At 37.7% G+C, this 17,842-nt stretch overlaps 1 long non-coding RNA gene across 1 annotated transcript; it reads right to left on the bottom strand.

Moving 5' to 3' along the window:
* Window positions 1-1,625: 1,625 nt before the first annotated feature.
* LOC103230607 (uncharacterized) lies at window positions 1,626-14,879 on the bottom strand. Its single transcript, XR_496613.3, has 4 exons — window positions 14,809-14,879; window positions 9,058-9,149; window positions 3,768-4,746; window positions 1,626-2,202 (listed from the first exon to the last, which is right to left on the bottom strand). It is a non-coding gene; the product is annotated as an uncharacterized lncRNA (long non-coding RNA).
* Between the last annotated feature and the right edge of the window lie 2,963 nt (window positions 14,880-17,842).

Here is a 17,842-nt window from a genome sequence, read left to right as displayed (position 1 = left end):
TGTGTGTTATACAGTTTTAAAGTATTTTTATATTTATTTTCTCATATAATTGTCAAGGTCTAACTGGAAATTCTTGAGGCATATTACAGACCAAAACACCTTGGTTGATCCAGAATGGTTCTATTTTAAAATATCCTCGAGGCTGGGTGTGGTGGCTCACGCTTGTAATCCCAGCACTTTGGGAGGCTGAGGCGGGTGGATTACCTGAGGTCAGGATTTGAGACCAGCTTGACAAACATGGAGAAACCTCATCTCAACTAAAAATACAAAATTAGCCGGGTGTGGGTGGCACATGCCTGAAATCCCAGCTACTTGGAGGCTGAGACAGGAGAATGAGACAGGAGAACGGCTTGAACCCAGGAGGAGGAGTTTGCAGTGAGCTGAGATTGCACCATTGCACTCCAGCCTGGCCAACAGGAGAGAAACTCTGTCTTAAAAAAAAAAAAAAATCCTCTACTGGTGTAAGACTATGTGTCTCAGTTTTGGCTTCTGATATTATGTTTGGTATGATAAGCAATCCCTATGCTTTGTTTCTTTCTTGTTCATTAGTACTTGGGGTCCTGAGTGAAGTGAGGAAAGGTATTGATATTTCAAAATAAAACCATAACTGGCTTTGCTGGTATATATTCATTTTGGTAACCTTGTCTTTCTATCTGAAGGAAAATAACTGTCTGAGAATTGACTAACCAACCAGCATTTATTGAGCATCTACTCTGTACCTAGCCATGTGCTAACTCAGAAAGACCTTGAGGGATAAAACTAAATCTTATTTGTCCTTGTAATCACTCTCTCCCCTCCAATGGGCCAAGTTTAATCTACTCATGAAAACATGTATCGACCCTGTGCTTTGAACCAGGCACAGAGTTTAGGCACTCATATGAGAAGATAAATATGTCTGGTATCTGTTTTCAAGGAACCTATAATAAAGCAGGAGAAACAGTCAATGAAGCAAAATGATTACAATGTAGCGTGGCAGGTTCTGCATCAAATATTTCTTAAGGATGTGATAGAAGCACTTAGAATGGCCAGCTCAAGTATCACTCCATTTTAGAAGCTTTTTCTAGGTCTTAAAAAGGTTTAATAGAGACTCAATTTATGTTCGTTTAACAAAAGAATTATTATGAAAGTGTAACCACAATAAAAGGTCAAAAGTAATAAAATGGCCAGTGAATGGTAGAGGTAGTGAATGTAGGATTTTGCAGGAAGATCACTTGGGATGGGTGGTTTATGGGGAGAGCACTGAATTCCCCAAACCTAATCTAATTGATGGCCCCAAGTCTATGGAGAGTAAATTCTTGGTCTGATTGCCCTATCCAGAATTGTAGGTCAACTTCTGATAAAGAATGTTCTAATATATTCTTTAGAGTTAAAGCTGGGATAACTGCCTGGATTGATTTTTGAGTATGTGATACTTTGATCCTCTGAACAGAAATTATATTAATATTCTATGCAGCTATGAAGCTTCCCTTGCTACTCTTTGTGGGAATTTGGGAAAAAAATCCTGAGTGAGTGTGGAAGAAAGTTTGTAAAATGACCTATTTACGCTTATTAAAAGGTAGTGAAATCTCTCTAACCAAAAGATGAGTTCCTCACAGTTAAGAAAGAAAGAGTTGGATTCTATTCTGTGTCATCTGTCATAATCTGCTATCTGTGGTCCGGCAGTTGAATATTTATTACCAGCAGTGATGCGAGAAGTGAGAAGAGCCTAGTTTGATTTTCCAGATCTAAGACTGTGTTTTGAACCACCACTTAGACAAATGCTTTGACTTAAAAGCACTGAGCCAGCTTGATTTGGAACTGTCACCACCAAGAGAGAAAATGTCTGGAATACTGCAGTGTCATTTCTGGGCAGTCTGTCTTTTATGACTTGTCATGCACTACTACAGGGAGACAAGTGAATACTGTGTACATGAAATCATTAGTGCTGTCATAGCAGGCAGGAGAAAGACCACCAGGCAGAACACAAGACCACCCAACACAAAAAACATGAGCTCCCAATAGCAATATGGTTGAGACTATATGCCCTTGACATTTGCCTTTCAGAATGTTGAGCCACCAAGCATGCTGTTGGATAATTATTGCTTTGTGATGATATTCAGCAACTCTCACAATGTGGACCACCAGTTCTGGTTTGGGTTTCTTCTTTTTATTAGGACCATCTGAGAATGTCTGTGGTAGAGACTTTGGTGAATTTCATCTGTCCTGTGGCCAAAGGAATGAAAGGAAGAGCAACTTAGTTTGTTAATATGGAAGAATTCAGCAACAAAAAAACCCATGACATATGTCTGGAAGAGGCTTCATTGAGGGATTTTTTTATTTTTCAAACAAAGCATTCTAAAATGTTTTACTACTGCTTATTAAAGGGCACTCTATGCACATAGCCTTATACTAATTAGCCTTATACTAATTTCAGAGCTGTAGTGATATATTTTTAATCCAACAAAACTTTCTGGTTGGTATTTCTATTTCACACAAACTGGGCTATCTCCTGGTTGAAAAACAAGCCAAAACAAAATAAAGCATTTTTTTTTCTAAAATAAGTTAATGTGATTTTAAACAGTCATGAAGTTTTTATTTTTAAAATATTTTTGTAAAGCAAAAATGAGTTCAATCTCTTTCCTTTACTTGCCTTTGCCTCAAACTTTTTTTTTCTTGCCTTTATTTCATTTTGTTCGACTTCTACTTCTTATATTGAATGTCTTGGTCAAATTTTTAAACTTGAATTTACCAATACTGCTTCTCATCTGACTCATTTATTTCCTGATGACAAATTTTTTGTTCAAGTTTTTTTTTTTTTTTTTTTTTTTTTTAGATTTGTCATTGTTGTTGATACTTGCTTCTCTTGTACTCTTGTTCTTTCAGTAAACATTTTATTGAAGTTATTTACAGATTTTCTCAGGCATGTAAAATCTATTAACCAACTACATATCTGTTTCATCTTTATGATTTCAATGCCTTTTAAATTCAACTTTTTTTTGAGGAATTTCTATTCTCTCTGAAAATTTTGAATTCCAAAGAGAATGGATAATCAATCCTTAAATAAGTAACTCATTATCTTAGTTGTCTTAAAGAAACTTATTTAGATTGCAGATCTTTAAATTGACTTGACGTGTTATGTTGTCATTGCTTGTAAAATCTACCTTTAGTGGAAGCAAACAAAAATTACTTTAAAAACATATATAGAGAGTTTAGATTTTATACCTAGTGCAGAAATCTCTTGATTCAAAACATTTGACAAAAATACCGTAAGTTGAAATTGAGTTATCTTCTGCAGAAGCCAATTCTCCAGCAGTGTTGGTAGTAGAACTGGGGCTCTTTACTATTCCAGTCTGTTGCTCTGATAAGCAACATTGGTGTGTACAGGTGAGATTTTCATCCAGTTAACATTCATTCAGAGAATTATATCTTCTAAAGCTTTGTAACTCAACAAGAGCAGAGTACATAAGCATCCTACACAGTGCTCAACTACAAAATATTTGATGAATAAATGGCAGGACCTAAATATAACTAGAAAAAGCTGTAGAACAAAAAAGAGACAAAATCGTAAAAGGACTAGATCTGGAAAAAAACATTCATGAAGATCATGGATTTTAAAGTTTAGACCCCTGATTCATCTCTACTTATGCATAATCTGTTTTGGAACCCATTGTATATGCCACTATTTCCAGTAACTGATCCAAAATTGAGTTCCATCCTGGAATGTTGTGGTTTCCAAATACTAAATTGTTTACCAGATATAGAACAATACAGATTTTTCATCAACTTACCCAGGCCTCTTCTGACCACCATTTCCTTAGTATCCTGACAAGAAATTCCGAGTTTCTCCTACTGGTATATAAGCTCTCAGGCTTATGTGAATTTGTCTTCTTTCTCACTCAGGAGATTTCTCTGCTTTCCCATGCCCTGCATCATTCTTTCATCCCTAGGGGCTGATCTGTCCATTTCCTGTGGGGTACATGCTTGGCCCAAATGTGTGTAATTATGAAGTTTCCCTTGGGATCTGGGGTGGTGGGATGGGGATAGTTCTTGATGCCTGGTGCACACAGTTTGTGTCTCGGGAGAAGAATCATAGAAAACAATTAACTGAGCATTTGTCAAAAATACTGGCACGTGCACATGTCTTTTAGCTCCCCAAAGATTTGCCTTCTGCTTTGCTAACCTCAGGATACTGGCCAGCCAGATGGAAAGACTGCCAAGCACATCCAGCTCATGTAGCCAGAAGGCCACTCCATTTGAGTATCTGGAAATCATTCTTCGCTCACTTGGGAGGTTCTGGGGCCTCTTTATTTCCTCAGAAACAAGGCCCACCCCAGTGATTTCAAGAGCACATTGCAGCCTAGTCTCCGCAAGCGAACAAACTGTGAGAGCTGGAAATCTGCAGCTCCTCTCCTGCTCTGTTTAATGCAGTATATTCTTTTCCCAGGAACATAGGTTTACGGCCTCCCAAGACCCTTCTCATGAAAGGTACTAAAATGCAGTGTCAAGTTAAGTTAAGATGAGTGATTAGGGAAATCTGTAGCTACTGAGAATGAGGTTCCCGGATGAGTATCAGAAGCGACCACAGAAGGTGAGGGTTTGCCTCTTTTCCATCTGTTGTCAGGAATAATGAAGAGAAGCAGAAGGCATTGGTTTGCTTCTCAAATTCCCAGCTCTGCTTCTTACTGTTGCCAATAATGATGCAGTGGGTAGGGGATGAAGCTTCCTTCCCATAGCTCTTTCCTGGCTTTGCTGATGGACTGGCCACATCTAGAAGGAAAAGAGAAGTGAAATTCCCTGAATGCAGTTCGGTGGCGATGGTCCTACCAAGGTCAGTCGTTGAGTAGGAGAGCTCCTTTACCTGCAGGACCTTACCAGAATGTCTGCAAGGCAATGACACCAATGTGAAAATAAACCCCATCTTTCACTCAGCACTTCTCCTCTTCTTATCTCATTAAAATGCGCTCCCCTTTTTAAAAAAATCAAGCAAATACAATAAAGACGAAAAAAGTGACTGACAGAAAGATAGAAATTTAGAGGAAATAAATTTATACTTGACTGTTCCTCCTCCCCACCCCTTCCATTCCTTAAATTGGAAACAATACTTCAGTAATGGTCTTTCTAATACATAAATGTAACCATATCACTTTCTTGCTTTAAAGTCTGCAACTGTTATTTAGAGTCAAGTTAATGGTCTTTAGTGTAATACTCCCTGACAACCACCCCAAACTCAAGCCAGGCTGAATTGTTGCAGCTCCTTAAATCATCAGGTCCTTTAGAGTTTCCACAGTTGGACACAAGCCACTCCCCATACTTGAGATGCCTTTATTTCCCTGGTCTTGCAAAACTGCTGATTTAAAATGCCATTCAGATGTCCCTCTCACTTGCAAATCTTCTCCAGCTCTACCAAGAATAGCACTTGCTGTCTTTGCACCATGAAATTGTGTGTGTATCTTTTATAACATTATATTATTTTGGTTTTGTTGCTGTTGTTCACTTGCATGTGTATCCTAGTGGACTGATTTCTTTGGGGGCAGGGATTTTGTGTTGTTGTCCCATTAACCCCAAGGTTTCTGAATGACTGCAGTGTAGTAGATTCATTATACTGTTGCAGAATGAATGGACAAAACTGGAAAATATAACTAAAGTTTGTATATATTTCCCCATTTTCTAAATTCCCACACCTTAAGAAAGATGTTTTTTCCTCCTTTTTCACATTTTGTTGAAGTAGTACAGTCTTTCGTCTCTTCCCTTTATTCCTATCTTTCTTTCTTGATTTTATCTTTTTTTGGAAAAGAAGGTATTTGGCACGGCATCCTTCTCTCTGCTCTCATCATCATGGCTGCATTCTCTTATCAGAGACCCAGAGACCTCAGCTCTTGTCAAGCAGCCCTGTCTCATGGCTGCAGCGCCCACTGGGATCTGTGCTCCCTCTCATTCATTGCCCTCGGGGTGCAAGAGTAAAGACCACTTCCCACTATGAACAGTCCCTTTGTTATTCTCCCTCCCTCCAAATGTGTAAATAGTCCCTTCATTAAATACTCTTTACCCTTTAAGTGAGCCATCTCTTTCCTGCTTCAACCCTGACTGATACTGTGGTCAACAAATAATAATTGACTTACTATTTATTAATTAATCTCTTAATTTATAAACAAGAATAGGGATTTCTTCCACTGAGTTACATCATATCCACAATGATATCTGTAGGAGTCAGGAGCCAAAGTCTTGAAAATGTTTAGGGACCCCAGAGAAATATTCTCCATTGAAGTTGAAATTTGTATTTTCAGTCTTTCCTGTTATATATCTCTGTCCCACTCATGCAACAAGCGTTTATTAATCACTGCCTTCTCTTCATTCTTATCTTTGATTTTTTAAATCTTATCTTTCCCCTTTTCTATGTGAGAATATTCTTAGATCATAAGTCAGAGAACTTCGACTACTGGCTATGTAATTAGGCAAGTCTCTGCACCTTGGTTTCCTTATCTGTGAAATGGGGAGGATGATACCTCTCTTACAGAACCCACAGAGCTGCTGAGTAAATCAAATAAAACAATTGTATGTATAATCTGTAATCGCATTTACTACTTTTACTGTTTTTGCTGTTTTCATGTTTTTAATTGTTGATGTCTTTCCTCCATAGTGCTTCTTTTTTTTCAAATAAAAGTTTTTTCTTTCTGCTGTTTTAGGTTTTCTTCCTTTTCCATGATATTCCTTTCATGCTCCTTTTCCACAAGTGCCACCCTCTTGACTAGTCTTTTGAAAATACCCTGCAAGACCCATTAGCCTTTACCTCAGCTCCTTTGGAACTGTCCTATTCCTTTTTCTCTCTTGCCTTAGTGGCTTTCTTAAAAGCTTGTTTAAAAAAAAATTCCCTCTGTGGTAAAAGGATAAAAATTCTAGAAAAATATAAACTTGTACCTAGACTGAAACAGATGTATAATTCTCCTTTGTTGAAATGGTTTGGCTTTGTGTCCTCATCCAAATCTCATCTTGAATTATAATCCCATAATCCTCATGTGTCAATGACGAGACCTGGTGGGAGGTGATTGGGTCATGGGGGCAGTTTCCCCCATGCTGTTCTTGTGATAGTGAGTTCTCGCAAGATCTGATAGTTCTACAAGTGTTTAACATTTCCTCCTACATGTGCTTTTTCTCTCTCCTGCCGCCTTGTAGAGAAGGTATCTGCTTCTCTTTCCGCCATGATTGTAAGTTTCATGAGGCCTCCCAGCCAGGTGGAACTGTCAATCAATTAAAACTCCTCTGTTGATAAATTATCCAGCCTTGGGTAGTATCTTGATAGCAGTGTGAGAATGGACTAATACATTTGTTTTGTGATTTTTGAGAATAAAGTTAATGGTGAATATCAGAAAGGTTTTTAGGGTTCAGTTGATCACAGCCTGAATAGTGTCTTCATATGCTACTGTTGTAATTAGTAGTCTAATAACACCACCAAGGTATTGTCCCATTCATCTTTCTATGTATTCTCATTTCTTATTCTTAATATTATTTGCTCAGTGTTTATTGAGCAGCTATTTTGTGCCAGACTTTTGTTCAGTGCTGCATTTTTAAGAGAGGCATTGTCTTCACTCCCAGCAAGTGTACAGTTCAGTGGGGATAAAAATGAGCATGCTGGTAATTACAAGACATGTTAGGAGAAAACACAAATGAGTTTTGTTCCCTGATATATCCACAACATCAAGAACAGTTTCTTGGACATAGCAGGTCCCTAATAAATACTGTTGAATTTATGAATGGATCTTGAGATTCCAAATGTTGAATAGGAATTCATCAGTTAAAAAGAGTGGGATGAGGCATTGGAACAGGCAGAAGAAATGGCTCAGAGGCAAAAGAAAGCGTGATAGTTATGGGAAAGTGCAGGTTTCTGTTTAGCAAGAACTTTATGTGGGAATGAGATTTGGTGAGAATTGAGCTCAATAAATCAACATATCCCTTGATAATGACTACGACCTACTGTGTGTCTCCCACATATCAAGTACTTTATATAAATTATCTTAAACCTTAACGCTGTGAAAAAAAGTATTATTCAGTCTCCTTTGCTCATTCAACTCAATTTCACCTAGATACAAGTGATGGCAGTGTTCAAGAATAGCCATATACTTGATCCTGGCCATACATTTCTTTGATGACTGATAAGATGGTCAAACCTTGAAAGCTGAGTTCAGCTGCCTCCAGGAAAAAGAATACAGATTTTAGAAATGTTTTTTCAGCTTTTATCACACTCTTATTATGTGGGAATAAATTTAAGAAGACCCTAGGTAGTAAATAATCTGGAGCCTTCAACTGTGGTTCAATGAGTTTTATTAAACAGTTGGATGCCGAATTTTACTACAATGTGCAATAAGTAAACCAGAGGCAGTAGAACTGGAGCGTAACTCTACTCAGAACAAGGAACTCTGAGAAAACACTATGTTCTCTGGCTAACCCATCAAAAGGTGTGAGTTTGAAGTGGACTAGAGCAGAACTGCAAGATTATGACTATTTTAAATTCTAAGAACTTTCAAATTAATGGTTGGAAATTTATACTGAAGGCTATTGCTAAGTGGTCCTGAGAATCCTAGGCATTTTGTGCAGAGAAGATCTTGTAGATATTTTACTGTAACTTCCTTGTTTTGTAGAGGTGGAAACTGAGGTCCAACAAGTTCAAGGTCTCACAGCCGGCACTGAAGTTAGTGCTCTCTCCACTGCACCGCATTGTCTCTGCAGAAGTTTTCAGTGTCGCTCTTTTATGAGATGATCTCTTTAGTTAAATCATAGGATGCACAGAATTTGCACCACTCTTTCTTAATATCTACTTTCCAGTCACTTAGTTGTTTGTTTTTTAGTTACTCTAAGCTCCTTAAGGAAGTGGAAAAACTCCATGAAGGAAGAAGTGAATTCAACACTAAAAGAACAATTTTTTTCAATCTTAACTTTATTGCCTTTCTGTTACTTTTATTAAAGAATCCAAAATCAAATGATTTGTCCATATATATGCTTTATTTATTTTGCACTATCTGGCAAGTATTCATAAAATATTAGTTTAAGAAACCAAATATGAGATAAATTGAGTTACTGGCTTACCTTCAGGTCACATAGGAATCACAACCAGGATCCAATTCTTAAGAATCTTAGTTGACGCCAAAGGTGTCTGTCTTTGGAGGGGACTTGGTTCACTGAAAAGGGAGATCATGAAGGCCTCAAAGAATGCTCGGAGAATCCCCCAAGAAGCATTGCAATAGTACTTTTCTTATAAAGTGTGAGCCTTTATAAGAGAACTTCATGAAACAACGGTTATGGTGCTTTATTCAGGGCTCTTTACTATCATCATTGACAGTGAAGCTTTAATAGGAAAACAAACAAACCAAAAACACTGGACTGATGAAAACAAATATGGAAGCATCTGGTACAGTATCTAGCAGAGAGAAGATACTTATTACATCTTTATTGATGGAAAGAAGGAAGGAAAAAGGGATAGGAGAGAGAGAAAAGATGGGAAGGGCTTTTAAAAACAGATGATAAATACTAGAGTCTGGGAAGGGTGGGTAGGTGAAGCAGGGATGAAGAGAGGTAGGTTAACAGGTACAAACATACAGTTAGATAAAAGGTACAACTTCTATTGTTCAACAGCAAAGTAGAGTGACTATAGTTAAACAATGTATTATGTATTTCAAAATAGCTAGAAGAGAGTAGCTTGAATTGTTCCCAACACATAGAAAAAATAAATAATCAAAGTGATAAATACCTCAAATATCCCAACTTGATCATTATACAACCTCTGCATGTAACAAAACATCACATCCACCTTTCTTAAAATGTAAAATATTATGTATCAGTAAAAAGTAAAAACACAAAATTTAAAGCAGCTTTTAACACATGAAATAACCAGCTGGCATCATAATGACAGGATCAAATTCACAGAAAACAATATTAACCTTCAATGTAGATGGGCTAAATGCCTCAATTAAAAGACATAGACTGGCAATTGGATAAGGCATCAAGACCTATCAGTATGCTGTATTCAGGAGACCCATCTCACATGCAGAGACACACATAGGCTCAAAATAAAGGGATGGAGAAATATTTACCAAGAAAATGTAAAGCAAAAAGAGCAGGGGTTGCAATTCTAGTCTCTGATAAAACAGACTTTAAACCAACAAAGATCAAAATAGACAAAGAAGGACATAACATAATGGTAAAGGGATCTGTGCAACAAGAAGATCTAACAATCCTAAATATATATGCACCCAATACAGGAGCACCCACATTCATAAAGCAAGTTCTTAGAGATGTACAAAGGGACTTAGACACAATAATAGTGGGAGACTTTAATACCCCACTGTCAGTATTAGACAGATCAATGAGACAGAAAATTAATAAGGATATTCAGGACTTGAACTCAACTCTGGACCAAATGGACCTAATAGACACCTACAGAACTGTCCACCCCAAATAAACAGAATATATATTCTTCTCAGCACCACATCACATATATTCTAAAATTGACCACATAATTGGAAGTAAAACACTCCTCAGTAAATGCAAAAGAAAGGAAATCATAACAAACAGTCTCTCAGACCACAGTGCAATCAAATTAGAACTCAGGATTAAGAAACACACTCAAAACCACACAACTACATGGAAACTGGACAACCTGCTCCTGAATGACTACTGGGTAAATAACGAAATTAAGGCAGAAATAAATAAATTCTTTGAAACCAATGAGAACAAAGACACAACATACCAGAATCTTTGGGACACAGTTAATGCAGTGTTTAGAGGGAAATTTATAGCACTAAATGCCCACATCAGAAAGCTGGAAAGATCTAAAATCCATACCCGAACATCACAATTAAAAGAACTAGAGAAGCAAGTGCAAACGATTTCAAAAGCTAGAAGAAGTCAGGAAATAACTAAGACTGGAGCAGAATTGAAGGAGATAGAGACACAAAAAACCCTGCAAGAAATCAATGAATCCAGAAGCTGGTGTTTTGAAAAGATTAACAAAATAGACAGACTGCTATCCAGACTAATAAAGAAGAAAAGAGAAAAATCAAATGGACACAATAAAAAATGATAAAGGGGATATCACCACTGATCCCACAGAAATACAAAATACCATCAGAGAATACTATAAACACCTCTATGCAAATAAACTAGAAAATCTGGAAGAAATGGATACATTCCTGGAAACATACACCCTCCAAAGACTAAACCAGGAAGAAGTCAAGTGCCTGAATAGACAAATAACAAGTTCTGAAATTGAGGCAGTAATTAATAGCTTACCAAACAAGAAAAGCCCAGGAACAGATAGATTCACAGCCGAATTCTACTAGAGGTACAAAGAGGAGCTGGTACCATTCCTTCTGAAACTATTCCGAACAATAGAAAAAGAGGGACTCCTCCCTAACTCATTTTATGAGCCAGCACCATCCTGATACCACAACCTGGCAGAGACACAACAAAAAAAGAAAATTTTGGGCCAATAACCCTGATGAACATCGATGCAAACATCTTCAATAAAATAATGGCAAACTGAATTCAGCAGCACATCAAAAAGCTTATCCACCACGATCAAGTCGGCTTTACACCTGGGATGCAAGACCAGTTCAACATATGCAAATTAATAAATGTAATCCATCACATAAACAGAACCAGTGACAAAAACCACATGATTATCTCAATAGATGCAAAAAAGGCCTTCAATAAAATTTAACACGCCTTCATGCTAAAATCTCTCAATAAACTAGGTATTGATGGAACATATCTCAAAATAATAAGAGATATTTATGACAAACCCACAGCCAATATCATACTGAATGGGCAACAGCTGGAAGCATTCCTTTTGAAAACTGGCCCAAGACAAGGATGCTCTCTCTCACCACTCCTATTCAATAAAGTATTGGAAATTCTGGCCAGGGCAATCAGGCAATGGAAAGAAATAAAGTGTATTCAGATAGGAAGAGAGGAAGTCGAATTGTCTCTGTTTGCAGATGACATGATTATATATTTAGAAAACCCCATCGTCTCAGCTTAAACTCTCCTTAAACTGATAAGCGACTTTAGCAAAGTCTCAAGATACAAAATCAATGTGCAAAAATCACAAGCATGCCTATACACCAATAACAGAGAGCCAGATCATGAGTGTACTCCCATTCACAATTACTACAAAGAGAATAAAGTACCTAGGAATACAGCTTACAAGGGATGTGAAGGATCTCTTCAAGGAGAATTATAAACCATTGGTCAAGGAAATCAGGGAGGACACAAACAAGTGGGAAAACATTCCATGCTCATGGATAGGAAGAATCAATATTGTGAAAATGGCCATACCTTCCAAAGTAATTTATGGATTCAAAGATATTCCCATCAAGCTACCATTGACTTTTTTCACAGAAGTAGAAAAAAAAAAAAAAAAAAACTACTTTAAATTTCATATGGAACCAAAAAATGGCCTTTATAGCCAAGACAATCCTTAGCAAGAAGAACAAAACTGGAGGCATCATGCTACCGGACTTCAAATGATACTATAAGCTACTGTAACCAAAACAGCATGGTACTGGTACCAAGACAGATATGTAGACCGATGGAACAGAATAGAGACCTCAGAAATAATGCCAAATATCTACAACCATCTGCTCTTTGACAAATCAGACAAAAACAAGCAATGGAGATAGGATTCCCTATTTAATAAATGGTGTTGGTAAAACTATCTAGACATATGCAAAATACTGAAACTGGACCCATTCCTTACACCTTATATAAAAATTAACTCAAGATGGGTTAATGACTTAAATGTAAGACCTGAAACCATAAAAACTCTAGAAGAAAACCTAGGCAACACCATTCAGGACATAGGCATGGGCAAAGACTTCATGACTAAAACACCAAAAGCAATGGCAACAAAAGCCAAAATTGACAAATGAGATCTCATTAAACTAAAGAATTCTGCACAGCAAAAGAAACTATCATCAGATTGAACAGGCAACCTACAGAATGGAAGAACATTTTTGCAATCTATCTGTTTGACAAAGGGCTAATATCCAGAATCTACAAGGAACTTTAACAAATTTACAAGAAAAAAGCAAACAACCCCATCAAAAATTGGGCAATAGACATGAACAGACACTTCTCAAAAGAACAAATTTATGTGGCCAACAAACTATGAAAAAAAGCTGATCATCACTGGTCATTAGAGAAATGCAAATCCAAAACACAATGAGATACCATCCCATGCCAGTTAGAATGGCGATCATTAAAAAGTCAGGAAACAACAGATGCTGGAGAAGATATGAAGAAATTGGAACACTTTTATACTGTTGGTGGGAGTATAAATTATTTCAACCATTGTGGAAGACAGTTTGGTGACTCCTCAAAGATCTACAACCAGAAATACCTTTTGACCCAGCAATCCCATTACTGGGTATATACCCAAAGGATTATAAATCATTCTACTATAAGGACACATGCACACATATCTTTATTGCCACACTGTTCACAATAGCAAAGAGTTGGAACCAACCCAAATGCCCATCAATGATAGACTGGATAAAGAAAATGTGGCACATATACGCCATGGAATACTATGCAGCCATAAAAAGGATGAGATCATGTCCTTTGAAGGGATATGGATGAAGCTGGAAACCATCATTCTCAGCAAACTAACACAGGAACAGAAAACCAAATACCACATATTCTCACTCATAAGTGGGAGTTGAACAATGAGAAAACATGGACACAGGGAGGAGAACATCACATACCAGGGCCTGTCAGGAGGTGTGGGGCTGGGGGAGGGATAGCATTAGGAGAAATACCTAATGTAGATGATGGGTTGATAGGTGCAGCAAACCACCATGTCATGTGTATACCTATGTAACAAACCTGCGCGTTCTGCACAAGTATCCCAGAACTTAAAGTATAAAACACACACACACACACACACACACACACACACACAAACACACAGAGAAAAAAATGGACCTAAATTCAAGTTGCTTTGTGTTCCAAATATAATGTAAATGGAATATTTGGGCCTCTGCAAATCATTCTATTTGTAGAATTTGTGACTTACACTTGGAGTAACATTTTGAATTTAATTTCGAGGAGTATTTGAAAAACCTATTTATACTGGACTTTCTTCTCATACATTTGTGTAATTGAAATAACTTGGCCTTTTGGCCAAAATGTGTAAGATCTATTTTACACATAGTTGCACAGATCCAAATGTCAGCTCCACCATTAAAAAAGTGCATGGAACTAGGAAAACAGAATCTTCTTAAAAGAGAATTCTCAGTTGCCAAATCATATTTGTTATGAAAATTATTATGAGCTTCATTATAATATGCTCTATATAAAGGTACTCTGTACTTGTAAAACTCTGAGGAATTAGTGTTTTGTTAAGAAATTTTGTTGAATTACCGAGATGTTTTAGTTTTTAATACTTATATGCTGGACACAATAATGATAGAAAAATCTTTCTGTGTTATATGGGGAAGAGCTCGACATAAAGCAGAATATTTTCTCAGGGTCAGTTTCTGCAGCATCCCTCTAATTCAAAATCCACAGCACTACCAGTTTTTTCCTCAGAAGGCCCCATTTCTTTTTTCTTTTCTTTTTTCTTTTTTTTTTTTTTAAAAACAGAGTCTCGCTCTGTCACTCAGGCTACATAAAAATGTAAACTTCTTTGGCCAAGTCCATTTAAGGCTCACCAAGGACTACCCTTTCTACCTTTGTGGACTTCTCTCAATGAAAAACCCCTTGTGTAAGCCCAGGATTTGAATACCACCCTCCTATCCTGAAAATAACGATAGCAGTTGACATTTATTGAGTACTTACCATGTGCCGAGCAGTGTTCTCGGTACTTCTCACATGTTAATCGCCAGGACAGCCTGTGACGTGGGTATTACCATTACTTTCATTTTACTGATAGGGAGCTTAGGCAGAGAGGTTAGAATTTGCTTACGTTGTACAGAATGGTAACTTGTACAGAATGGTAACTTAAAGGGCCAGGATTAAAACCCAGGCAGTCTGTCTCCAGAGCCCTCACTGTTAATTTCTTTATAAACATCCTGCCCCTTTCAGCCCTGCCCTAAGTCTCCCAAATAAATGAAGTCTCATGTGGGCACCTTCTTTCCCAGTTAATGAAAATATTCATGTCCTCTCTTTAAAAGACCACATGTGTTGCAGTTACTAGCAGTGAGTGAGTCTTTGGCCATCCTCAAAGAGAGCCACGGTGTCTGCTTGATAAAAGCCACAATTTTCCTGACCTGCTCTGGGGCTGGCCCCCTCAAAGAAAATGCAGGCAGACACTTGGCAACTGGGCTCTCCCAGACTCTGAAGCACATAGCTGTGTTAGTGTTGGCAGTTGGGGACGGTTTGCTTCCTCCCTGTTTCATGAACTGTCACATCAGCCTCTTTGATCCTCCCAGGGTCTCAAGTGTGCCAAGATCATTACTCCACGTTATTGCTCTGTTTCAGATAATTGCCAGAGAAAACGCTAAGGTTGGTAATGACCAAGGTAAGGAAATATTGCTCCCTGCACGGTACACCATTTATATATTGCATACTCAGAAAGGCTCCAGAGTGGAGGCATTGCTTATTTTTATTGTCCCAAAGCCATGAGGGGGGAAAAGGGGAATGAACAGAAATTGATACATCTGGAACAAGAGCCAGGCATGATTTACTCACATTTTTACCTGACCTGAAATTGCTTATTTAGAAAAAAGAAACATTATAGAGTCTCAGGAAAATATCATGAATCACGGCCAGCATGATTTCACATTGGGGCTTCATAAACTGTGTGTGTGTGTGTGTGTGTGTTTTTTTTTTTAAAGCAAAGAAACTGTCCAGGAAAATCAAATGAGCCAAAGGTAGGCCTGCCACCATGACCATCACCATAGCAACCGTGTAAGAGCATAATAGCACAGGACGGGAGCCCCATGGCTCAGGACTGCAAACGGATGGAAACCTGCTGGTTCACTAGAGTCCATTCTTACTATGAAAAGAGGATGGGCACTGACTTGGGAAAGTAACAAGAGACAGCAGACTTTCACTATTACACTATTGCCTCAAAAATGAACTAATCATACACTACATCACTGAAACACACAACTACAGGAAGTCAGAAGAGAGAGGGAGGAAAAAGCTGATTAAAGCCTTGCATTCTACTTTAATAGTTCCCTTACTTCATTGCTCTTAGCACTTTGTAAGCAATATGAACAGTTTTGAAGCAATTAGATAATAAATGCTATTATTATAGCTACCAGCTGGAAGAGACTTTAGAGACCATCAATTTTTTTTTAAAAATTAACTGAATTTCAGGATTTATTTGGTTTTCATCTGTTTTTTCATTAATGTCCTCTTTCTAGTCCAGGATTTGACCCAAGGTAGCACAGTGCATTTAGTTGTCATCTCTCCCCAGTCTCTTCTGGTCTGTGACAGTTTCTCAGTCTTTCCTTTTTTTTTTTTTTTTTTTTTTTAAACGACCTTGGTAGTCCTGAGGAGTGCTGGCAAGATATCCTGTAGAATGTTCTCCAATCTGAGTTTGTCTGTCTTTCTCGTAATTAGACTGGGATTATGGGTTTCTGGGAAGAAGACCACAGAGGTGAAATGCCCTCCTCATCATATTCTATTGAGGGTATATGATAATCACATGACATTTCTAGGGATATTAACACTCATCACTTGGTTAATGTCATGTTGGCCAGCTTTCTCCTGTAAAGGAGAAAAGTGTAAAGTTACTATTTTTCCCTTTCCCTATTCTGTTGCTTGGGGTTGAGTCGTTAAGCCTAGTCTACTCTCAGGGTATGTGTAGAGGGGTGTCAAGTTTCACCTTTTTTTAGTGGGGGGTGTAGTTACATATATTATTTGAAATTCTTCTGTGAGAAAGATTTAACTTTTCTCTTCATTTTTTTTTATTCAGTCATTTATTGATATTGGTGTGCACTCATATAGAGTCACAGAGTGATCTTCCCTAATCTGAAAATCCAAAATCTGAAATGCTCCAAAGTCCCAAACTTTTGGAGCACTGACATGATGCCCCAAGGAAAGAAGGCTACACCTGACTTCATGTGATGGGTTGCAGTCAAAATGCAGTCAGAACTTTGTTTCCTGCCCAAAATTATTTAAAATATTGTATAAAATTACCTTTAGGCTATGTGTAGAAAAAGCAGAAATGCATTGCATGTTTACACTTGGGTGGGTCCCATCCCTAAAATATCTCATTATATATATGCAAATTTCCAAAAATCTGAGAAAGCCTGAAATTTGAAGAACTTCTGGTCTCAAGCATTTCAGATAAGGATAGCCAACTAGTATTTCATATTTTGGGTTATAATCTAATGCCATGTTATTTATTTTGTTGAACAAGTTACTTCAAGTTTGGCCATTGGGATTGCTTTTGGGTTGGCTTCTGATTTCCTTTGACATGCCCCCATCTATTTGTGTGTTGAGCACTTCTTTCCTTTTGGCACTGCAAGATCCTCCAGCTTCTTCTATTTTACCTGCCCCAGCCCTCACATTAGGAATTTCTCCAAGGAACCCTGGTTCCTTTTATTGAAGAGTGGTGTTTAAAAACCAAAGAAACCATCAATTTTTAACTTCTTCATTGGTCAAATAAAGAAGTTGAGGTGCAGATGACAAAGCAAATCACCTGATGCATCATCTGATATTGAGTTAGTGGCAGGCAGGGATTAGAAATCTGGGCCTGACCCCTAGTTTGATAGTGTTTCGATACTCCAGTCCTTGCTATATATCTCTACTTTTCCAGCTAGCTTGTGAGCTCCTTTGAGGTAGGAAGTATGTTGTCTGCTCTTTGTAGAGTCTCCATTGTGCCTTATGTAAAACTGGGCACGGTGCATATAGTAAATGC

This window comes from Chlorocebus sabaeus, chromosome 25 (genome assembly GCF_047675955.1).
Source record: "Chlorocebus sabaeus isolate Y175 chromosome 25, mChlSab1.0.hap1, whole genome shotgun sequence".
Lineage (NCBI taxonomy): Eukaryota > Metazoa > Chordata > Mammalia > Primates > Cercopithecidae > Chlorocebus > Chlorocebus sabaeus.
The sequence above is the reverse complement of the archived record's forward strand: the minus strand, read 5'-3'. Positions and strand labels throughout refer to the sequence as shown.